This window comes from Melospiza melodia, chromosome 2 (genome assembly GCF_035770615.1).
Source record: "Melospiza melodia melodia isolate bMelMel2 chromosome 2, bMelMel2.pri, whole genome shotgun sequence".
Lineage (NCBI taxonomy): Eukaryota > Metazoa > Chordata > Aves > Passeriformes > Passerellidae > Melospiza > Melospiza melodia.
This window is the reverse complement of record NC_086195.1, coordinates 124,927,620-124,947,390: the sequence shown is the minus strand read 5'-3', so window position 1 is coordinate 124,947,390 and position 19,771 is coordinate 124,927,620. Positions and strand designations below refer to the sequence as shown.

The following is a 19,771-nucleotide window of genomic DNA, read 5'->3' as shown; positions in this document are numbered from 1 at the left end:
ATTAAACTTCCCCCTCACTTCTGCTCTCAGCAGCTCCCCAGAAGCATTCCCCGGCACCCCAGGCTCCGGCTCCCCTTCTCTCGGCCAAACCAGATAAACCCTTCTGTTCCCCAGCCAAACCCGAGCTCGGCGGCAGCGAGCATGGGCTCGGGACTCCTCCTCATCCTGCGGGGCTCCTCTAGGTGGGGCAGGCGAGTTTTCGCACAGAGCGGAGCCCGCTCCGGCGCCCGCGGCTCTGCCGAACTTCCAGCGGAGAGCGAGGGAAGGAGAAGTTGCGAGCGGAGCGCGGGGCCGTGGGCTGACGGCTCCGAGGCGTTTGGGCTCAATGGGACACGGCTGGGGACATTCATGACAAACTCGGCGAGCGGAGGAGACGCGCGCTGGCACCCGTGACAGCCCGAGCGAGCGGGACCCCGCGCCCTGTGCCTGCCGGAGCGGCTGCGGGCATCCCAGTCTGTGTGCCCGCCAGAGCAACTCCGAGCATCCCACTCTGTGTGCCCGCCGGAGCGGCTGCGGGCATCCCAGTCTGTGTGCCCGCCAGAGCAACTCCGAGCATCCCGCTCTGTGTGCCCGCCGGAGCAGCTGCGGGCATCCCAGTCTGTGTGCCCGCCAGAGCAACTCCGGGCATCCCGCTCTGTGTGCCCGCCGGAGTGGCTGCGGGCATCCCGCTCTCTGTGCCCGCCGGAGCAGCTGCGGGCATCCCGCTCTGTGTGCCCGCCGGAGCGGCCCTTCTCCGGGCTTCGGAGGCCGTGAGCCCATCTGTGCAAGGTAGGCTCCCGTCGAGTTCGTCGGCTGCCTCTCCCCAGAGCCAGCGTGCCTCTGTACAGGATCCACACTGTCACGGGGATGTCACTGAGGGCTGTGGCTGGATATCGTGTTGGGTTTAAGCTTCGTTTGAAAGAGGTCTTCTGAGAGAGTTTCTCTGCTGCTAGCACAGGACTAAAGAACTGCTTTTTTCTGTGAATTCTAGGAAGCAGCTGCAGTTCCTGGCAGTACCTTTGGTTAGAAGTTAGTTTCTTCACACAGAATGCGTGGTAGACTTTTTTATTATTAGAAGTACTGATGTTCTGACTGGTTTCTATACTCTAGAGGATCTAGTGTGTTTTTTATTTTAATACAAGTATAAATTTCTCCAGAAAATAGTGGAATTGCTCTTTCGAGTTTTGTTTTAACATTGCAAACTCATTTGCATATATTTTTTACGCTGTTACTATACTTTTGAAGTCCCAACCACTGCTGTAAAATATCGCCGTACTGATAATGTTGTGGCTGACTGCATACACATGTGAATATGTGCTCATATCATTCTGATTTTGATTTTCCCTCCTTCCACAATCTCACTGTGAAAGGGTACTGTGAGAGTGAGGTCCAGAGAGGAAAGCAGGCTGCTGCCCACACTGAGAAGTACCTGGGCAGAGTGGTGTGGCATACCTGCTCCAGGCACAGGACTCTGCAGCCATATGTGGTGTCAAAGTAGCTTTGAAATGCCCAGCCATGCCTGGGGGAGCAGAGAACTCCTCTGGGACTGCAGAACCTGCTCCAATGGTGAAGTGGTCTCTGTGAACCTTGCAGACTCTGAAAGATTGTCATTTGTACTGAGCTGGGTGGTTTTAGCTGCTGCTGCTGCCACAGCTAGAGCACTGATACTCTGTATTAGTGAAAGTGCAGCTAGACGCTGGTATGCCTAAGAGAAAAGGTGTTTTCATTTTTATAGCTAGTGAAGCTTTAGATATTATATGAAAGGGCAATTGATGGCACTTAGGATCTGTCCCACATGGAGTGAGATAGCACAACAATGCCAAGGTGCTTAGTGACCAGCACCTCCTTGGGGTACCACGCCAAACCTCCCTACATGCCTCAAAGTACAAGGAAATCTTTCACAATTTTGGCTGTTTCTCATTGAGTAGACAAGGCCAATGGCCATGCTGCCGCTCCTCTACAGCAGAGGTGGGAGTTAATGTCGTGTGCTGCAGTTTCGAATTATAGGTCTTGAAATGTTTTGGGCAAATGGTGGAAATCTCTGGCAGCTCTATGGGAAAAATCGTGTGAGATTGCAAGTTTTAAAAGGAAATTATGTGACTGCAAAGCAGGGTCAAACCCAATGACTATTATCAGGATTACTCAGTTCTTTGTTCTTCTCACTCAGAAATGCCTAAGTTGTACAAAGTGAAAAGAAAGAAAGTTTGGGTATCCTCTATTGAAGACCAGTACTAATAAGAAATTAATTGATAAATTGAAAAACACAAGAACTGTCAAATAAAGGAAATATATTCAGCAGCAGCAAGTTGGCTCCACACTACTCAGTGGGAACAATTCCACCGTCAGGTAACCTCCTGTGAACCCATTTTCACTGGAGATCATTGACAATGGTGAAACTGTTACCAGAGCTTAGCCCAGCTCGTTTGGTTGGTAGGGCACAGCGTAGCTGTGTTCTGTTTGCAATAATGTAGTCTGACCACAAGAAAGAGCTCAGATGAGAATGCGCCCAGAAAAAGCCAGCAGGCTTTTTTTTTTTTTTTTTTGTAGTACATAGATAGCTTTTGCAGAAAACCACTGGCATAAATAGACTGATTTTTCTCTATTGCAGCTAGATGAAAAACATGTGATGCTTTAATTTTTCACATAGGATCGTGAGATGGCCATTTTCAAGGCATCATACTGAATTGTGTGCCATGGAAATCATCTCACTGAAAATGTTGAACTGAACGCAATTTTACCATAGCATTTTTAAGAATTCCTCTTAAAATTACTTCACGTGGAACATTTTAACTTTACGTGTGAAGGTGGCATTTCTTGAAGGACTGAAATATTTTAATGGAGTCTAAAGTTTCTAGCCGAACCCATATAGCTGTGTTACATAAATGATCCAAGTCTCAGTTTTCAAGAAATAGCAGCATAAGCTTTTGAAGATCAGATTAATATTAAGATAATGTTTTTCTCATGTTGTCATCAATGGAGGAATTCCCCTCCAATATCATCCACAGAGCTGTTTCCTTTAACCATGCTAGGATGCAACTGGGTCTCAGATCATATCTGTGCTACTTCTCTTTACAGCTAAAAGGTAGATAAATTGCAATGTGAACTACTGCCTATAGCAGAATAACCAGAGAGGTGCCAGCATGGCCCCACCCTACATGAGTCATTGGTGTGAAGCTGAGTGCAGACCAGCCTTTCCATTCAGTCCTGTAAAATGTTTCTAATTTCTCCTTCTGATTATTATGAAACCAGGCCTTTAGTGCCTTCTGGTACCCTCCTGGCTCTCAAGACCCAGTATATATTTTATGATGCAATAGAAGGTAACAGGTACCCGTTTTTACTCAACAGGTCCTGAAGTAGCAGCTTTTGTTGCAGAAAACCCTTCTTTCTAACATGTAGAAAAGTTTTGGCTGGTGTATCAATAGGTCAGAGAGGTATTTGCAAAAACAGAGACACTTTCTTGCCATGTATATTCCAAGAAGGTAAGTCCCTGTAAAGAATTAGATTATTACTGAACAACGACAGAATTGTGATGTGCAAAACTATCCATCTTAGCAAATGTAACTGACCTCTGCCAATGGTCACTTTATGGACCAAGTGTTCAACTATACTTGTCCCAGAAAACTAAGAACCTTCATACAGCGAAGACTAGAACATACAAATATTATTTGGAGGCCAAGTAACTTGCTGTTCCTTTGATTTATCACTCATCCAATTCTATTACAAATGGATAAGATTCTGGGCCGATGCAGTCAATGGCAAAACTGCCACAAGGGTGGTGTGCTCAGCTCTTGCTGGCTCTTTGGCTACATTCAGTGATCAAACACTGTTTCCTGAATTATATTAACTTTGCACACATTTCTTCTGACTTGACGTAGATCGGCTTTTTCAGTTTCTTTCCACTGGGGAAATCAGAACAAAAGTAGAGAGGACGTTATTTCCAAATTCAGAAGGAGTCCATTAGAAACAAAAGAAAAAAAGATAAACAAAAATGACTTTAAAAGCATTATCTGCTATTGTCTTATGAAGAAGTTAAAGCTTTGCCAGTGGATTTTCAAATCTCTGTGGAGATGGAGTCAGAGCCACATCCTCCTGATCTGACGCAAGCAAGTGCTAGTTTTGAAATGTCAGAAGTGTCATTCTGTGAAGTTAAGCCACAATGCTTGAACTGAATCACTCACCATGAATCTAGCAACAGGTTTTACATTGCCACATTACCATAATGTCTGACCATCTGCAGTGCAAAATCAATAGCTAAGTCCCTGGTGGATTTCACAGAATTTCTGGCATTCTTTTTTAGACTCTGTTTTGCAGAGCTGAGATTTTTTTTTTTATTTGGTGCCTTAAATTTTTCCTGTTTGCTTTTTGGGAGGAGATGGCTGGTAAGAGTTTATGCAGCAGAAGGGACTGCCAGAGCTGTATAAGTTTTATAGCAGAAAGACTTTTTGAGGAGGCTGATGTTGTCCCATTCCCTGTCCCACAAGCAACCTCTCCAGCAGCTGGTGGTATCTCAGCTGATCTTTGCTTTACTTGTTGTGCATAGGAAGCTACGAGGGTCTCAATGGCCTGACTATCCAGGGTCCTGCTCTGATAATAAAATGTGCATGGTATACTGTGTTTTGAGAATGTTACTTTGATACAATCAAAGGCTATGGGTGAATTGGGGGAAAAAGCAAAAGAGTTAAGAAAACTTAATTTGATTATATTTGCAGCATCCTGAATGTTGATGGACTGAGAGACCCTTTTGATCTTCAAGATCAATCTAGTTTCTACCCTTCAGCATCCAGCTCTTCCCAACCAATCCTCAGTGAGATACCTGCTCCTTACTGGAGCCGGGCATAGAAAAATCCATTACTTCCAGTTTTTTCTGTCTTTGTCTCTGCTGTGCAAGTGCTGATGAATGCACATTCCCTGAAGATCATCTCAATGAGCCTCTGGTTCTTTGGGCTTTGCAGCCAGGAATGTTATGGTGCTGCAAAAACTTAGCTGCATCCAAGTCCAACACAGCTCTTGAGTAAGAAGGAGCCCAGGAATAATTCACTTTTTCCCTACTCCACATGCATATGAAGACTAGGCCTTATCCTCTGTACAGCAACATAACAGCCTGGGGACCAAAGCAGAAACATATGGACAAATAATGAGAGAGCTTTAATTCTGACAGTGCATCCATCTCTTCCTCTGGATATATCACAAACAAAAACTACTGAAGTGCCAGTTAAGCAGCACACAATTATTTGCAGATTGTCAGAATTTTGCGTTTCATTTGAAGCAAGAACCATTTTATTAGTTCAGGATTAGATATTTGTAATTATCCAGGCTAGAAGGATGCATTCCTAGGACGTGTTCCATTTTTCTTTGGGAACTCTATACACACTCTACTTCTTGGAAGAAGGACCAGGGAGGGAAAAAGATCTGTACAGTAATTGCTGATAAATTGAGACTTTTTAGAACTTGGTTTCTGTCACTGAAAAGAAGAAGACTAAAAGACCCTGTATATAGCTATCACACATCTTGGAAGAGAAATACTGGGACTGCAAAAATATGAGGAACAGATGATATCAAAGGCTAAAATAGAGAGAGTCTATTAAAATACCTGGTGCTGGTTTATAGCCTGCATAGTTCCAAACTATGAAACTGACGACATCCTCAAACATCAAGGACTTCAATTTACCTCTTATAACAAAGCAAAACTTGAAATTACCATCCTTAAGTAACATTTTTCTTCCTATTGGAGTCCACAAAAACCAGAAAGGCTGGGGACAAGTTCTGTTTTTGTCACTCGGGATTTTGCCGTTTCTTCTCTCGGTGGGCAGCTGTGACAATGTGTCCCCTGAGTTAGGCACATTTGTACTTACAAACATAGGAAAGAATGATCTGTGGGCTGCCACCCATACAGTGGTACGTGACAGGGGCCAAGTGAAGCAGCAGCACCTTCAACTGGCCACCCCCTTTCTGTCTGAGCGTTTACCACCTGCACAGCAGGCATGGCTCGATGGCTCCTGGGCTCACCTCCAAGCCACGGGAGTTTATGGGCTGGCGTGAAGTCTGGCAGTCTGAAGCTGGTTTCACGAAGCATCCAGTTTTGCCAGCTGCAGGAGGGTAATAATTTCCAAGAGAGGGACAGAGCTCACAGCTGAGGGCAGTAACTATCTCAGCTGTCACCATTTATTCCATCACCAAGTCTGAGTGTCAACACCCTCCAAGAGAGACAAAAGTAAAACTGAGTATCCAGGCATTGTGGGGCACAGATTTATTTCATTAAATTCAAATACTTCCCTGTGATGAGTCTTGTCTCTTTAAATTTTCCATACAGAAAAAGCATGTGCTAATATATTGCCAGTTGGAGGGGTATATTTTCTGTGCATGTGTAGATCCAGTTGGTTTCTTTGGGGAATAAAATACAAAGGAAAAAGCCATTGTTCTTGTCTTGCTTTCAATTTTCAAAAATTGCCAGTTCTTATAAGCAGACCAAAACAGATAACAGATGGCACTGGCTAGCAACAAGGAAACCTAAATGCAAATATTTTATGGTATATAAAGAACATCTCTGATGTGGTAGGGTTATGTTTTTTATCATGGTTTCTAACCAGTTGTGAGAAAAATCCATTACTAGCACTTTGTCGTATTTAACTGGATGTGAAAGGTGCAAATGATTCAGCTGGTGACCAAATTATATAATGGTAATAAATTAAAAAAACCAACCAAAAAACCCCCAACCTGATAAAATTAATGGAAAGGGACTCAATATACTTGCCAATAAAGCCAACAGGAGACCCTGTCATGTCAGCAGATATCCAACCTGCCGGTCAATTTCTGATTTTCTTGCAAGATCCCCATGTGCACAGGCTACACTGCAAAAGAGAAATAAAGGGTGCTTGTCTGTGAGTGCTTTCCTGGCTCAAGTGATCAGTCAGTGGTCTTCACAGACAACAAAATCAGGCACCAGGCAGGGTGTCTCAGAGAAAGCAGCAGGTCCAGCATATCAGCCTTACAGGTGCCTTGCACCCCTGCTCTCCCAGACCTGGGTATCTTCACAAGGACCAAGGAGCCACAGCTGGGCTGAACTACAGGAGTGTGCCCAGTATAGTGCCGGTCTCCCAGAGCTTGCATAAGCTGTTTCTAATTTAGCTTTGGTGGAAGTCAGACTAAACAAACAAATGGGTACCTCTGCTGCAAATATCTATGCATGGGGAAACACCAGGAGCAGCTTTGAGGAGGCAGTGAGTGGTGCCCTTGGGGGTACAGCACATGGGAGAGGCACGTCCACATGTAGATGAGACATCTGCTTGCAGCTTGATGAGTGTACATATTTTCCACTCACTCCTGCCCACAATGTCACCTCTACCTCCACTTTTAAATTGCAGCCTCCACAGCGGGGAAAGGCACCACAGATTTTTTTAAAACTCCACCAACTTCACTTTCCAACCAAGTGTGAAACTCCTTTTATAGCAAATGAGTATCAGATCCAAACCCTAGAATGATCCCTAGTAGGGATCTGAGCAGCTGGGAAGTTGAGGTCTAATGTCTTGGTTCGGTGAGATTACAATTAAATGCCTTTTTTTCCTGCAGAAATGGGTGCTTGCCAAATCTCCGGTGTAACATAGAACACTTGCTTCTTGTGCTGCAGAGCTCAAAGATATCAGACCTTCTATGTACAGCAGCAGACAAATAGACTCAAAATGACAAAGCAATTTCTCATATTTACTCTGTCTCTACCCCCAGTGCCTGTAGAGGCAGATCCATGGCACTGAGCACAGTCTTACCTTGTTGGTAGAAGGATGTGGTTAAATGCTCCCTGAATTTCTTTTACCAGAAAATGAGTCTGTTGATGTGGTGCCAGTCAAACACTGACAGAAATTTGAGAGCTGTGAAACTCACTTGTTCATTGATGCTCCCCTCATAAGTTATGTGCCTTAGTAAGTTACTTTGCTGGTAAAATACCTTTTTCCTAGCCCTTTGCCCATTTAACACTGAACTATGCCTATAGAGAGCATCAGAGCATCACGAGTTTTCTTCATCATACGTATAAAATTCAATTTCTCTTTGAAGTCTTTCTTAATACTCTTGTGTTCAAGTAAAGTTGTCATTGAGTTCACTGAGGTTTGCCCATGCAAGGAGCAAAGGCTCTTTCCCCTTGGGATTGCACAAGCCATTTTCTAGTAATTTGTCTGCTCAGGTGACAGATTTCCTTATTATAGCTCTGAAAACAGGAACTTCACAGTCTTCTAACAGAAATGACTTTATGTATTTTATGAAACTGAGCCAAAGGCACTGCTCTTGTCAGCTGGAGTTGGTGGCTGTTTGGTTGGTCTGGACATGAGAATTATCTACTTCCCCTTCCTCTTTTTTTGTTTTTGTTAATGAAGGCTTTATACCTGACTAAAATACATAGCTGTGTTTTTCCCTTCAGGTCATGTTATCGGAAGCTTTGAGTTGGGGGTGGGAGTAAAAAAGTTCACTTACTAAGTAAGATTAAAGAAATTAAAGGCAAAGGCTCATATTTAATTTTCCCTTGTAGATATAATTTTTCATGCAGTGACAGCATCAGAACCTTTTCAAGTTTTATAGCTATTTCACATTTGGCAGAAACAACAGGAAACCATCTGTAGCAAAGCAGGACTGTTGTAAGCATAATATTCAGTAATGAAAAAAAAGATTAAAAGAAAACACTGTTATCTTTATGTGATAGCTTTGAAGGGGCAAAGAGCATTTGCTACTAACTTCATAAAAATTTTCTAGATGAGTCAGCCATGGAAAAAAATTATTATTTCAGCAGAAGGAATAAATCCAATAAGAAATTTGACTTTGGGTTTCTTGTTGAGATTTCCATGATGACTGTAAAGATGCTTGTGGTGAGGAAACTTTATGTGCCTGTTTTCTGTAAATCGTAACTTACAATGGTGGAGCTTATAAGCACACACAAAACTTCAAATAGTCACATTGTCCCACAAAAGGCAAGCAAGCTATTCATGCTCTTAAGCTTTAACTCCAGGCCTGAAAGCCTTTTCTAGACCAGGGAAATAAAAATAAATCGTGGAGGTTTAGACAGCTTGTACTGTCCTCTGTTCCCATCTGACAGGATGTGTTCGTTCTTGCTTTACTGTGATTTCTGTGCTAGAAAGGGGACTCCCAGACTGGAAAACTGTATACTCACTGCTTGCAGGTAAAAAATATTTTTGCTGAAACTTTTTTTGTTAATTGAGGTGTCACATCCCAAGGCTGCACTAAATACCTCTGAAGACTATGGTCAGTCCTGTAAAGTTGTTACATTGCAAATATCCTTGTCAGAATGTCCATTTAAGAAAGGGAAAGAACAGTTTTTTCAGGTGTGTTCTAAAATTTAGCCTGGGCTAAACCTGTCTTTAATTTCTTTGTCACTGACCGTGTTTCACATTTTTATAATCAGACCTAGTTCTAAGTTAGCATTTCACCATGCAAAAGTCAAAATGTGTAGGGAACTGCAATATCTTGCAGTTATTAATGTCTTAAATTATAGCTAGACACCCTGTTTTTCCAGTTTTCGAGGCAAGTTATGAAGGCTTTTTTTTTTTTTTTAGCGCTGAGCTGATGAGACATTAAAGGTTTCTTTTTCAAATAGTTTGGCTGTTGGGTTGCTCCTTTCACTCACACCTGCCCCTTGACTTAGAAATTGTCTCCGCCTCTTCTGCATCAAACACTGAATTTACATAGGCACAAAGAAAGTGTGGAAGGCCAACAGCTCGCACCGTCATTAAGATGAGAATGCAGGAAGAACAAAGCAGCACAATGGTAAGAGAAATCTAACAATACCCTGCCTCGCTGCGAGTCTGACTAACCAGGGCTTTCCCACAGGAGGGAACGGTGCTGAGGACACCGCAGGATCAGCAGATGCATGCAGGGCTGCTGGCAGTGACTAAGGCAGCAACAGAGAGGGAGTCGAAGTTCTAGACATGAGTCAGGTTTTGAACTTGTTGTGGTTTGTAGCGGCTCGAAAGGCTTTGTATGGCATCACTGCAAGAGTCTGTGACTGCAAACTGATGGGCTTACAGCTGATAGAGCCACTGGCTGCTTTGGAAGGGAGTGCTTGCTTTCAACAAAACACTGTAGTTGAGCTCAACATCCACAGCACAGCCTTGGCATTATTTTAATGCCTTTACAAAAGTGCTCTGGCTTATTAATTCAGTAAGATCTTGCTAATTATGCAAGTCTCCCTAGAGAATTTCAGAGATGCCCATAAGAAGCATCATAAAATTATTTCTTAAAATATATGTGACAAAAATAAGACAAAAGCAGTGGAATGATACATGCGTTTAGCAGCTAAAGTAAAAAAAAATTTCTGTATGCATGCCTTTTTTCTGGAGTTCTAAAATGCAGAAGGAAAGAAAATGAGACGAAAGCATGATGTCTGGATTTGTTTTGTTTCTTCAGAACTTTCTGTTCGTGCCATTTTAAAACAGTTTGGCATAAAGATTTGAGTGGGAAGACTTGAGATGCTGCCTCAGTCCTGATGTTGTCAGTGGTTTTGCCATTTATTTTAACAAAATGTTGATGTACTTTTATATGCTGTTGCCTGTGCCTATGTCAGAAATTGATTAAAATTTAAAGGTGCAATTCCTGCACAAGCTGCTGAAACTGTATGAGTTTAATCAAAATGAGTGAAAGACATCTGCTTTTCCCATTGCAAAGCCAAGTGCAAAGACATTGCTAACAGCTCATTTCCCAGAAATACATGCAGAAGCTGCTCTCTGCAGTATTTTCCCTACCATTACTAATTCTAGATGGATTAATCTAACAAGAGGTGCACACAGACCTTTATTATCTTCATAGGTATGTTGACTTTCACAGAACACATGCAAACTCATAAACAATTCTGCTCAACTCTGCAATATTTTTCATCTGGAGTTTTTATGCTTTTTTGTATATATAGATAAAACACTTTTCCTTTATCACAGAAGAGCAATTAGTGCTGGGTGTGTGAAAAGTGCACAGAATAACAGGCACTCTCAGAGTCTTTGATTCAGCAGCACTCTGAAGTGAGAAGCAGACACTTTCTGTTAGATCATCTTCAAGGACTTAATCCCAAGGAGGAACTTGGATGCCTAGCAGACAAGTCACTTCACATGCTAAGTCTGAAACTTAGATACTGAGAAATCTTGCTTGCCTCCTCTTCACTGCAGAGGTGCCTACATACCTCAACGCCCACGTTTGCATCCAGTGAGTTCCTTGCATGCCTGAACGTGTGCTTCTGGACATGCTTTACCTGGCTTGGCCTGTGCTCGGTGAACAGACCCACATGCCACACTTCAAGTCCTCCCAGTGAGCATGGTCACACTGTTACACGCTCAGGGAGCTCAGGTGGACTCAACGTGTCTCTCAGCCTGTAGAGACTTTAGCTGTTTTACTCACAGCAGTGTCCCCAGCCCCAGCTCTTCTGCATTCCAAAAGGGGTGTCTGCCTGTCTATTCCTTTTGCTTTCAAAACTGTAAAATTTTCCTAGGCACAAGTGACAGTTTGGAGAGCAAAAGAAAAATAATGCTGCCACATGGTGGCTAGGGTGTCCATACACACCTGCCAAAGTGTGTGGAGATGTAGGCTCTGGGTAATAATATATCTAAATTTAGCTCGGAGTAAGAACTGTAGCCCAGTTTCCAAACCCTGACCCAGGTGGTGCCCCAGTCACTAGGTTTGGAAGTCATGTGAGTGAGTGAAAAAGAGACAAAAACTGTCTCATGCAAAACAGAAAAGCTGCAAGAGGAGGGAGCTGGACAAACCCAAGAGAGCCTGCGTAGCCACGCTGCGTGGCCAGGGGCTCTGAACAGCTCCCTCCCTATGGAGCCCACCCAGCCGGCTCCAAGCACTCACAGGGAAGATTTACAAAACTGTGTTCAAACAAAGGAGGATGCTGGCAGGTGGAGATGTTTGGCCTTGTGTTGCCCTGTAGATGATGAGGGTATTAAGTGCAAAGATATGAAGCAGTGGTAGGAAATGTTCCATAGGCTGGAATTTGGGGTGAGTCTGGAGGACTGTATGGCCAAGCCTTGTCAGGTTTCTAAGCCCTGCCAGGGTCATGGCCAAGGCATTTTTAAGATTTCTGTTTTGAGGTGTCTCTTCCCAGACTCTAGCTGTAGCGAGGATGCTGCCACCTTCTGTGTCTGCTGTGCAGCACTGAGTCCATTATGGCACTGTTCCTGCTGTGAATCTCGCCTCATCCCCAGTGAAGTAGGAAACTTTCCTGGGAAAAATGCTGGACATTAGTCCAGGCTAGTTAAAGTCAAAGACAGCTAAGAGGCAAATAGCTCCACAAACACTAGCAAGCATGAAGAATGATTTCTGATTTTCAGTGTCTTGTGGCCAGTAACCAGCTCCAGATGAAGCTCTTCTCACTGGGACATTTGCAAAGACCTTGCATTTGTGCATTTGTCAGTGGCTCACGAGGCACCCTTGTCACATGTTGTAGTGCACCATAAAACCTCTGGGGTGCCCAGGGGAAAGGGGCTGGGGGTGCACATTTAAGCTGTGGAAGTGTGTGGGAAATTGCTTCATGGCCACAATAAGCCCATTTGCTTTGGAATCCACTTAAAGTTTGGGTAAATACACCCAGTTAAAAAAAAAAAAACAAAACCACAAAGTAGCCCTGCTGCAAATATCCAATAACCCCATAGCTTTGGCACTCTCTTGAGATGCAGGTGTTGGAAATTCAGCTCCCTGATCCAAATTAAACAAAGGGAGTATTTGATGTCATCCCATTTTACTCAAAGTGTGTCATACACCTGCACCAATAAATTGATCTGTGGGAACGATATACTCCTCTGAAATGAGCTAACCATACCCTGTAATCAAGCCTTTAGTCCTTATTAAAGTTATAGGAATACATTTTAATCTGTTAAAGAACAATTATTCAGAGTGCAAGCAGAGAACACAGCAGAGGTTTAGGAGAAAGATGTTGCAGGGCAGACTTCAGTGAAGGGGTGATAGGTGGTATCAAGGTGGTCATCTTAGGTTTGTATTTCCAGACTTCTGAGTGGCTTTGAAGTTTAAATGTTCTAGCATTTTCTGAAGACTGACATTTGTATTGTAAACTAATTGTTTTTATTTGAGAAACTGCTGACTGAGCTAATATACCTTTCTGTTAGTAGGCATGCTGGCCTCAGCCAGCTGCTGATGCTGCTTTGAGAGCAGGAACAGCACAATTCTATCTTTATGTTTTAAAAATTGAAGTTACTCCCTTTTGGAGAAGTTTGCTTTATTGGGCACATAAATTAGGGGGAACAAATTTGTATCTCTGTATACACCTTTGGGTTCTTTCTACAAGAAGAATACATGTGTGAGAAATAAACAGGACATCAGGGTTTCAGGTGAGGAGCTTTATGTATGTAACAGTCTGGGCAAGAAAAATGTACAGAACTGATTCCATGCAGACAAGCAAACTCAATAATTGTTTCCTTGAGGCTTTCAACTTACATCACCATGAGGTGCTAAGAGATGGGGTGGTCTTATGGCAGGGTTTTTGTTAGTTATATTTTTAGTTTTGGGGTTTTTTAACAGATTTGTATATCCAGTATGTCATGTCACGACAACAAAGATGAAAGGGTTTTAATTGGCATATAATTTACGTGGGTTTGGGTCACTTTTAATTACATGTGAATAATGCAGAAGAAAAACAACACAGCTTATTAGTAACAAAGGAAAATGCTACCCTTTCTGCTGCACACTTGTGGGCTGAGATTTGCTATAATTAAGCTCAATGTAAAAATAACTCATCTATCAATACCACCATTTATCATGAAAGGATGAGCTCCCTGCAATGCATGGTTTGAATTAACTGTCGCTTGCTGTCAAAGTGACTGAGATGCTGTGTACACATTTGGCACTTACACACATACATGAGTTTTTGTAGATGTCTTTTGGAGACTGAGCCAAGAGAGCCAAAAAAACAGACTCTGAACGCAACCTGAGCACACATGTGAACACAAGCACTTGCTATGCACCGAAAGCTTTGTCCTTTAAACAAGTTTCCTGTTTGCCTTTTTTGGAGAAGAATTAGTTTTCGTTGTTCGCTGTCTTAAAGCTCTTCACTTTAACATGCCCTCAGGTCCCTGCAAGGTGACACTTCAGACAAGCTGTAAAAGAAATGTAGTTCTTCAGCTGCTGTTGTGCACTTGATAGTTTTATCTTCTAGAAATTATGTTTCTATAACCCTTTTTTTATTTCAAGCAAATAGTCATGGAAATAAATAATTTTCCACTATGGGGCTTTGCTATAGAATACATTGCTACCACTACAAATATGACTTTACCACTGCTTACACAGAGCAACACATTTAGTCAGACAAAGCCATCTTCTAAGAGCTGCCCCAGACCAGGGCCTGGGGGACTCCAAGGGACTCTGAATCGGGCAGGCTGTCCTCAGCTCTTGGAGAGAAACAGGTGTGCCAGGAGGCAGGAAGAGGCTCTTCTCGCAGCCCTCTCAAATCATAAACATGACTGCTGCTGTATTTCAATTTGCAAGATGATCTTGACATTGCCCACCCCTTTGCAGGCAGAGGCTGATGACACATGGTGCCACATTGCCCTGGCAGCATTGGCACCAAGCAGGTGAGAGTGACTTGCCTGGGGTTTCCAGCACCTTCTTTCTGCGGGGAGTTGAATGGCTCTGGAGAACAGGTACATGAAGGGAGCAGGTAGAACAGAGAGTCAGAGTTGCAGCAAACATGAGGGTTGTAGGAAAGGATGCTTAAATCCTGCTTGGGCTCCCAAAAGTATGAAGAACAGCAGGGACATGAGCAGTGGCTGTGGGAACAGCACAGGGTGCTGGCAGGGGGAAGGGGTACCTGCTGCTTTCCACTGAGGTGCTGCTCGAGCTACAGTGGAGTGGGGAATGGCAGCCAGAGGAGTCACACTGCATTAAAAAGGAGTCATTGGCCCCACAAAGCACGTGTGGTGAGGGAAAAACTGAGGTAATCAGAGGCAAAGGACCGAATGGGGACAAAACCAGCAAATGCATGGAGTACAGAGAGAAAGATTGCATCTCTCTGGGGGTGGAGAAGGAATTGTTGGTGAATCCAGGGCATTTGCTGTCTAATTCATTGCTGGTGCTCTTCTTCTTGAATAACATTATGAACACCAAACTTTGAAGTTCCATTTTCAGAACAGTAAAATCACTAGATCAGAAACACAAAGAGGGGAGAAAGTACAAACAAAATTTCATAGGCTGCAGAAAAACTGTCTTGAGCCTAAAACGTGTCTATGGATCTACCATGTAGCCCTGCACACATATGTACATATAACATACATATATATATATATATAAAACACATAAATAAGTATTCCCATTTTTCATTGGCGCAGAAGAAATTTTAAAAGTTCCAGTGGTTACCAGTCAACAGAAGTTTCCTGGAACCTTTTTAGCATGTTATTGCAGTAAGAGCTGTTCAACATCAGCAACAGATGCACATTGTGTACAAATACAAAATACATTTATACCCTGGCCAAGTAGTTAATCACAAACAATTATGTGAACAATCTCAGTTAATGTACCAGTTTGTCATCCATATTCATATTTGCATCTTCTGATGGTCTTTTATCACTTGGTGAGATACTTTATCAACTTTTCTTGTTTTGGGAGATGCTGAAGATCCTTTTGCGAAGGAAGAATGCAATGATTCTGCGTGTTCGTGGACTTGGCAGTGCTGGGTTAATAGTTGGACTCAATGATCTTGCAGTTCTTTTTCAACCTAAATGGTTTTATGATTTTGTGCTTAGGCCAGAAGGCCCTGATAGTGCCTGTAACTGTTTCTTGAAAATTCTATTATTTTTAATAGGCAGGCAGAAGTGAAGCAGCTGCTTAGAGCCAGGTATTTCTGTTTCCCACTCCTGTGGCTCCCTGTGATGGCAATCTGAACTGGCTTTGCTCATGTTTTTGGTTTTGTTTTTTTTCTTTTTTTGGCAAAGCTGTGCACAGTTTATTGCATTTGACTTTAGGTTCAAGCAGCATTCTGTAGCGCTGTCAAGAGCTGAAATGTCACAATGAAATACTGAATGCTATTTCCTCAGAAGCTTGGTGTCACAAATTATGGAGGCTCCAGGCTAAGTGTCTGCAACATTTCCCGTGATTGCTGCAGCGGAGCCATGCTCCATTTTTAAATACATTGGTCACAGGTTGATGAAACCAATTTCTCTGAGAATCTTTTGCTGTCACCAGGTAGAAGATATCACCCCCCAAGAGAAAAAAAAAACCTAAACAAAATTACAAACCGCTCACAGAAAAAAAATCTAAAAAATAATTATAAATGGTAACAGGATACCTGTAGCCAAGCTGAGATTGATGCTGCAGCTTCACATGCAGTTGTGTCAGTTTGGTGCTAGTGTAGATGTTTTTCCTCCCACCCAAGTTGGCAAACCTTGAATGTGTTGTTCAAGATTTCTTCCTTCCCTCCCTTTTGCTCTATTTTAATTCTGCTGCAAACTTAGCCTGCCTTATTCAGATTTGTAATGGCATGAGGCTTATGTGCTAGCTGGGACATGCAAGTACCTGGAGTCCTAGAAATGCTCATAATTTGCATTCTTAATGAAACATAATTTAAAATCCTAAATATAGAAAGTTTTCTATAACTGAAATGGATTAAGCCAGCTCCTTTTTCCCAGATCTCAAACATCCCTGTCAGTCCATGAGTTTTGGAAGAAGCCCTGTAAAGCCCTGAGACAACTGCTTGACAAAGGAGAACGAGAAAACCAAACAAAGATCTTTCTGTTGGGTTAAATCCAGAACATGTTGATGGGTCCTGCCCAACAGCAGGTCAAACCTGTGTAGGAACCTTAGTTTTTTGCTAATCCTTTATTGCTTTCTGATCTCTGGATCCAAGATAGGTATTATGTAATGCTTCAGAAGGGCAGGTTTTTTAAACTTTAAAGTTTTGCATTAACTACCCATGCTGTCATCTTTTCTGCTTTCTTTTCTCTATCAATTTAATTTCAGACTATCTCCTCAAAACCATTTTTGAATGCCCTGGATTAATGGGGCATTATTCCAAATGACATGGTAATTCATCACCATGGAAAGTGCTTTTTAGCTGGTTCTACACCACAAATTGCATCCTTACACCCCAATTTTTATTGGGCCTTTGAGCAATAGTATGATATAGGCAACAAGTATCTCTGCCAATTGCCAGGTGTTATTCTCTCATTATGACAGAGGTTTTCTGCCTGCATCGCTTCAAAGCCTTCAACAACTAGCTCAGCTCCTGCTAATGCTAGAGTTTCAGCAGCCTGAGCTCCAGGAGGTTCAGCTGTATTTCTCTACATCCTGACACTGTCCTGAGCACACTCTTCTGTCTCTCCTATTGTTTGCTTCACCTAACTCAGTGCCCTATGGCTTTGCCTCCCACCAGACAGATCCCGTGTAAAATTAAGTCCTTACTACCAAGGTTTTTCCTCCAGAGAAATTTAAGAAGCTGGATTAAAGTAGCTAACCACAGCTTACTTAGGGACAGGATCCTAAAATGAAGAAATCAGGCTTGCCTCAGAAAACATGGGAATGACATGAATTGATGGCAGCAGTCCTTCTCACTGTCTCCCACCAAGTCAAATGGCTCCTTCCAGTCCTTCACAAGCACTGGAGTGGTTACCGCTTCCCGGGCACCGGGGTGGCTCAAGGATCCCGCCCAATGCCTGGTCCCAGAGCCTGGCTGCCAAAGGCAAGGAGAGGCTGGGCCAGAGCACAGGTGCCCACACAGGCAGCCAGAGCCATTTCATCCTTGCGCCCCACGCCGCAGGCTGGCGGCTGTCGCGGCTTCTTCCCTGGTCACACCCTCACACACTCCTTCATGCCCGTCTGCCTTTTCCTCCACCCACTACCTGCATCAGAAATTTGATTTCTGCTCCCCTCCACCCGTTTTTTTTCACCTCAAAGCGATAGCAATTCCTGGTGCATTTATCTTGGATGATGTGGTTGTTGTAAGATGAGGTACCTGCAGCAGCCAGTCTGCGGTTGATTTGAACGCAGGCGAGTCTCAACAATGAGCTTAAAGGAGGGTGTCAGGTATAAATCTTGTCTTCAAACAGCCAGGGTGCATTCCAGACTTCAGAGACACCTCTTTGTGTGGAAGGTTGGTTGGGTTTTTTTGCCTCCTTTTTTCTTTTTCTTGGACCTGGAAGAGGATGAAAGTGACGGGGTGTGTGCATTCGTTTAGGCTGATAATGAGAGTGGGGCTCACGGGCATAGTAATTTGGCAGCCTCTTCACTTCCTGTAACAGTTTCAAAAAAAAAAAAATCATTCAAGGGCTGCTTAAAGACAAACATTTTTTGTTTAACTACTGATGGCTCATTTTCTGAACACCCATGCAATTAATCTTATTTGTATTAAAGAGGCAGGCTGCTTTTTGTAAGGTTTTCTGAGCTATAATTAATGAAGATCAAAAATGTTACAGAGACATAATATTTAACTTTTCATAGATGTAACTGCACAACATCTGCAGCAATTAGAGAAGCAAAAGAAAAAGGCATTGTTGGGGTTTCTTTCCCTTCAAAGTGTCTTTGTTAAGCCTCTTCAGTATTCTAACTGGGAATGTAATTTTTGGTGAGGAGACTAATCAATACTAAAACCACAGATCTTTTTTTTATATTGCATTGATTGTCAAACACATAGTTCAAAAATATTATCAGCTATGTCAGACTTGTGACAACCAAGCCCATGAAGTTGAGTGAAGAGATACCTGTATTGCACCTTGAAGAATCAGATCCAAACAAGAGTTTTTACTGCTTCCATAGTAGTTTTCAAGCAAATGCATGAGTGTGTTAAAACTTCAAAAGGATCATAACAGTTTCATGATTTTACATGTAAAAAATTCTGGATGTTTTGCCACTAGGAATTCTGTAACACAGATTATCTTTTAGCTGGGCTGCTTAACACATAATTAGTTTTTAATCAGTAGTAGCTTATTTATCTCTGGATGATTAAATGAAGAACCCTGGAATGCATCACTTGAAGACATATGACAAGAAACATGCATAGTTCTACCTTGGCACTAGCTGCCTCCCACTTCACCAACCTTTCAGCAACTCTAGCAAAAAGAAAGTCTGGTTTTCACTGGCTTGAAATCAAAATGTGGATGGCTCCAAGTGTGTCACTTGGATTCACAAGGCAACGTCAGCCTTTGCCTTTACAACAGACACACAACATCCTTATGCCAGGGATTGCCTGTTTCATATGCATGTGGCATCCTGCTAGCACTTTGTTAGACTAAAAAAAAAAAAAAAGCTGCAGCTGCATCATTCCCATTACCATCTGAACTCTCCTTACACTGCTAAAGCAAAATTATCTCTGTCATCTCTGTGATCTGCAGTTAAGTTTGATGTCAAACATTGTTTGAGGAACAAGCTATCGTGGTGTGATCCCAAAAACCAAGAGAGGCACCATCTGATGTGTACTAAACCACATTTAGAATGAAAGAAGAATTAATCTTTGTCCTTTCATTGTGGATGCAAGTGTCACATGAAAGGTGACATATGAAGAACTTACAATCCATGGATACCTAATGCACCATAGCTGTACCATGAAAAGTGCTACCTGATGACAAATGCCTCCATTTCCAGGAGCAAAAAACTGCATGTCTAGAAGCCTGGAGGCAACTATGAGCAAGGGTTCTGGGCAGTGCTGAGCACCCTGCTGCTGTGCCCCAGCAGCCTACAGCCCAACTACTCCTTCCCAAGGAGAGAGCAGCCCAGTATCCTTGTGTCTGGGGGTCCTTGTATTTAACCCATGCTTGATGTCTGAAGATAGATAGGTTTGGTTTGAAGAAATGTTTGCAAAATTAAATAA

General features: G+C 42.8%; 1 protein-coding gene across 2 annotated transcripts in view; it reads left to right on the top strand.

The window, feature by feature from the left end:
• Nucleotides 1–576: 576 nt before the first annotated feature.
• Nucleotides 577–19,771, top strand: part of EDAR (ectodysplasin A receptor) — a 71,889-nt gene continuing 52,694 nt past the window's right edge. For both annotated transcript variants that reach the window (XM_063150529.1, XM_063150528.1), the window contains exon 1: nucleotides 577–768. The gene's annotated coding sequence lies outside the window, so the exon portion shown is untranslated. The remainder of the gene's footprint in view (nucleotides 769–19,771) is intronic.